Source organism: Euprymna scolopes, chromosome 9 (genome assembly GCF_053919585.1).
Source record: "Euprymna scolopes isolate OS-2025 chromosome 9, ASM5391958v1, whole genome shotgun sequence".
NCBI lineage: Eukaryota > Metazoa > Mollusca > Cephalopoda > Sepiida > Sepiolidae > Euprymna > Euprymna scolopes.
In genome coordinates this window covers 59,667,056-59,673,055 of record NC_136490.1, presented here as the reverse complement: position 1 = coordinate 59,673,055, position 6,000 = coordinate 59,667,056, and positions in this window count along the sequence as shown.

Genomic DNA, 6,000 nt, shown 5'->3' with positions numbered 1-6,000 from the left:
TTAATAAGTGTTGTTTAGTTAACTAAGTTAACTATACAGAGGTTTGCTTTTATTTATTTTAATCCATAAAACAATATATAAGAAAGTCTTGATCATTTAAATATATGAAATAGTAATATGCAAAGTTTGTTTGAAATAATAATATAAGAAATATATAAATTTGTTTACTTAAATATATAACATATGAATAGATAATCTTTTTTATTTCCAGAGATAACATTGGAAATTCATAAGGTTTGTATATTTAAATAGTGAAAGTAAATTATATGAGCTTGTTAATTTCAATGGTTTACGTATGGAATGTATAAATATATAAACATTGTTTATTTAAATATAGAGCATAGGTATGTCAAATCTTTGTAAATTTTTCATATAAATTAGTAAGAGAAAGGTGTATTTATTTAAATACATTGAATAAAAATAGGTCAGCTTGTTTTATTTAACCCTATTAATTCAAATATATTAGCTTTGTTTATTTAAATATATAAAATAGAAATAAAAAACAATTTTTTGAATGTATAAAATAGGAATACATAGGCTTTTTTGTTTAAATATATAAAAAAGAAATGCATACGCCTTGTTTATCTAATATATAAGTATCAATATATTGGTTTCGTTTATTCAAATACTAATATATAACCTCTTTTAATTTGAACACATACATTGGACATATATAATCTTTGTTTTTTTTTAATACACCAAATAAAAATATATCGGCGTTCGGCATTTAAATAAATAAAATAGGTACATGTGAGTTGTGTTTATTTAAATATATAAGGCATGAAGTTATACGTTTTGTTAATTTAAATATATGAAATAAGATTATAGAACTTTTGTTTAGCTTAATGTATACAATAAGAATCGTTAAGCTTTGTTTATCTAAATGTATAAAAGATAAATATATATGCTTGGTTTATTTAATTTGAACAAATAAGAAGTTTGGTTTATTTAAATCAATAAAATAGAAAATGATGAGTCATGTTTATCTTGATGTATAAAATAACAATAGCTATGCTTCGTTTATTTAAATTGATAAAATGGGAGCCTATAAGCATTGTTTATTTAAATATATAAAATAAGAAGATATGTTTTGTTGTTTAATTATATAAAATATAGGTAATCACTTTTCTGAATTTTCTGGTTTTATCTTTTATTTTATAGTTCTTCTATTTTCAAAATATCATGCAAGAGTGTATATATTAATACAATAGCGCTTTTGATTTCGCTTGCCGTAAAATACGTTTAAATATATTCAAAAGCATGCAGAGATTCTTAATGTCTGTCTGTGTGCGTGACGCGGTTTATCTCAGCCTACAGGCAATCCACCAAGACAAGTAAGGTACCAAAATGAAGCTTATGACCCAGCGGATGTTTTAGTGATATTTATATCCATGTTTGGTGTAAGGAAATGCAAAAAAAGGATTGCAACACTGCAAAAAAAAAATAACAATTTCCTGAACAACGTTTTATTTACGAGATATTTTTTCGGTATTCAACGGAAGTTATTATCTCCATTAGTAAATTCGATTTACTGTGTGTTTGTGTGTGTGTGTGTGTGTGTGTGTGACGCAGTTTATCTCATCCTACCGAACACCCACCCAAGCAAATAAGGTACGAAATTTAGCTTATAACCCAGCGGATGTTTTTGTGATATTTATATCCATGTTTGGTGTATGGAAATGCAAAAAATAACGATTTAATAAACAACGTTTAATTTACTGGATATTTTTCCGGAGCAAGGACTCAAGTTAGCCCAGCTGGGCAAACTTGGGTTCTTGTTAATACAAAATAATATAAAGGCAAAAGTTTTAAAAATTGCTTAGTGCAATCAGCTAGCACTGAAACCAACGCGTGCTCTAGCAATGTTGGTAAAGATAATAACAAATATACGGTTCCAGGTGAGCATTGTCTGAAGGTAGAAGTTTCAATTCTACCCAAAACCGACAAGAGTGTTACCTGGCCACAAAGTGATTAGACGACAACAACTATGGAAGGCAGGAATTACTGAGGATGCAGTTAGGAGATTGGTAGTTCATATCACCTGAAGAATGCCAGGGGAATAGTTAGCCGAAACGTTGTGAAACAAGAACTTAAAAGATGAGGATAATAGTCCGCAATAAAATATATTAATAAATAATACTCATGCCATTAATTAATTCCAATTAAATGATAACGATAATAACGTCTAAATATTAACGCACTTGAAATAATGAATTTTATGTGTTTATGCGCAGAATAAAGTATAAACATGTCGGCTAGTTGAAAAAAATATTTAGCATTTCAATATGACGATATATGTCAGTATGCTTACTCCATCAACCCAAGCAAAGATTTTATTCATTATAAACGATATTTGCTGTACAATTATCATCTCTGTTAATTTCAGTGTTATGTGAATAGTAGTTTTCAAGTTCAACTTGGAAATATTTATACACATATACATCTACTTTTTTATATACATATACTAGCATGGATACCATGCGTCACCAGGTTCGACATGAAGTTCGGGTTGGCCACACTTACTATACTAGCATTTTGAGTTACCCCAACAAAAATTTCAAAAATAAAAGAACGAATTAAAACAGAAAATGGAATCCCCCTCCCTGAATAAAGAAGTACGTGACAAACTCTTTATCAGATATTTTGGCAGAATGGATACGAAGAGAAGTTATTCCCCGGATACTGATCACTTTTTTATGATAATATTCCAGTTTAAGCGAATTTCTTTCATGCTACCTGAGTCTAAAAAGATTTGTGTTACGGTCTTGTTGCAACGAAAACAAACTGGAAATAATCCAGTTTCAAAAATACAAAAGTAGAATTTGCGTTAACCGAATGTTTATGTTATAAAATATTAGTTATGACTTATTGCGTTATTAAAAGAAAAAAATATTTACAATGTCAAAATATGTGAAGAATAAAAAATCGTAAAAAAACGTAAATGAAAGTATTTTTTTTTATTTTAATACAAAATCATAGTTGAATTGAATTGCTTGTTTATTTTAAAATAAAAATTCACTGGACCACAACGTTAATGGCGAAATCACGGAAATTATTATATTTGAACTAATTCCAAAAACAATGCTTAGAAGTTTTCAGTTTTAATATCCGCTGAAAAAGAAAAGAAAAAAACAAAATAAAAAAACACTGTTCGTGCCTAAGGGACCCTACCCAAACCGATTTATAAAAAAGTCGATGCCAGTAAAATAAATTAAATTAAATATGCTATCAATATAAATCAAATTTAAATAATAAACTTAAATAGAACACTTTAAATAATTATCTCACTATAAACAATAACGAATACACCGCTATTTAATAAAGTAAATTTTCCTTAATGTAATATGCAAATGACGTCAACTCCTTAATCTTATATTTTGCAATAATCATAGTATATATATATATATATATATATATATATATATATATATATATATATATATATATATATGTATATATATATATGAATGAATAATATGATAAAGTAATGGATGTTTGTATATATTAATCAACTTGTTAGCATACAAACAAACAGACAGGAATACGAATTTATATATATATATATATATATATATATATATATATATATATATATATATATACCGCGTGTCAGAATTATATGCACATCAATATTTTTGTTCAAACTCCGTAGTGTTCAATGAAAATTCGTGACAATTCGCATGTTATACGGCAACACTCATGAACGGCAGCCTTTTTGTGACTTGCAGTTTTTCTCAGCGTGCCAGGTCGTTATGCAAGATGGGACGGAAATGTGCGTTAAGTCAAGCTGAGAAGTTTTAAATTGTTCAAAGGTTACATAATAAGATTTTCAATTTAGTAATTGCGAAAGAATTACAGCGTGATCATCGTACAATAAAAAAATATATTATACTAATCCTTAATTTTGCAACATACGTTCTGACAAAGGGAAATTTCCCAAGAAAGTATATCTGTCACGTCGAACAATGAGCAAGATAAAGAGAGAAGTTCGCCGTAACCTACTTGAAACTAGCAAACAATTTTTTGAAACAGCTGGTGTTCCTGATGTGTCCAAATCAACTCGTTGCCGTATCCTGAGGACCGTTGCCAAATTTTGAAAGCTAGAGGTCCGCCCTCACTTGAAGGATATCCACAAGTAAAAGAAGATGGAGTGGACAAGAGATCACGTGCATTTTCAAGCAGTTTTGTTTCGCGATGAGTGTCGAGCGACCATTGAATGGGGTAACATAATGACGGTCTATGTCCCCAAAGGATCAGTCGTCAACAATGAGGTGGTGGTTTGATGTTCTGGACTGCAATCATTTGCAATGAACTGACAAGACCATTCATAGTCACTCTACATTGACCTCATTAAGGAACACTTGGAACCCTGGTACAAGAAGAATAATTTAGCATTCCGGAAAAATATTGTATTCATGCATGATAATGAACCGTCTCATTCTACAAGGATATCCATTTAAGATTTGGAGAGAGTTTTTGCCAGACAAGGGCAAATAATGCGATAACCAACCTGTTCTACAGTTTAAAATCCCATCGAAAATCTGTGAGGCATCTTGAAACAAAATATTTACTCAGGTGAAAGGCAGTATAACTCCAAGGATGACCTCTGGAATGCTATTCTGACTGCTGCCAAAGCCATTTATAATCGAAAGTTTCACATCTTAAATGAACCAAGGGCGTTTTACTCTTGTCAATAACATTGGCAATTATATAAGATATTGATTGTACTATGACACCATATTGAAGTTATTTGTTCTTTATTATTGTTGTTCTCAATTGACAAATTCCTAGTATAACCAATGTTTCGAATATCTTTAAGCACTTCACCGTACTTTATTATTGGTTTCCATATAAATTTGGAATGCTGAAAAAACGCAAATCACCAAAATGGCTGCCATTTTTTTATTACTGTGCAGATTAGCTTAAAATTTTAGATTTGAGCGTGTGCTACTGTTGTCATATAACGTGCTAAATTTCTTAAATTTTCATTGAAAAATATCGGAGTTAGAACGAAAATATTGATTTACATATAATTATGTATATATATATATATATATATATATATATATATATATACATATATATATATATATATATATATATATATATATATATATATATATATATATATATATATAACTCTGGGGGAATTAGATCTAGAGTCTAAAGTGCAGAGTTTTCTTTAATGTATTAGTAAATGTACTAATACTATTATAAGAAAAAAGCAGTACTCGGGGTAATGTATATATATATATATATAATAAGCTCGATAGGCATGTATATCCTAGAGCTATTGTAATATTGAGTATTATGATTAATAATTTTCTAATTGAAAATCAGTTTCAAATTCATTTTATGTTTTTTTTTAAACTGATTTTCAATTCAAAATTATTAATCATTTTATTTAATATATATATATATATATATATATATAGCAAAATTATTTTATTCCGTATAAATATGTTTTCTCGCAAACGAAGATGCCCCTTGTAAAGCGTTTTATAGATAATAAAACTCTTAACATATAAAAATAACAAGTAGAAAATTCTTCATGAGTTTATTTTCCTGTAAATTCTCATGAATAAAAGATTCTATACAGTATAGCTTTAGACAATTTCTAAAGTCATACTCTTGTGGCGTAATCGTTTCATTCTTTAAATCAAAATCCACGTACTTGATGTGTTTGGGATGAAATTTTGAATGAATAAATATTTTGATTTTTTAAATTCTATCTTTTCAATAGACAATGATATACATATTTTTTATTCACCTCTGGTTCAACTCACATGTGATTAACTATTCGTGGTGTTTGCAATAATGCCTTTTTTCAATCATTATCGAAACTGACTAATGTTCCACAATACGAAAAAATACCATGTGAAACAATATCTTCATAAAATATCAAAAATCTCAATAAGATAATCATATAACAGAACTAAAATTTTAATTGTTTTTTTCCGCTTTATAAATATAGCTTTTTCCAAGGAAAAAATTTCCAAA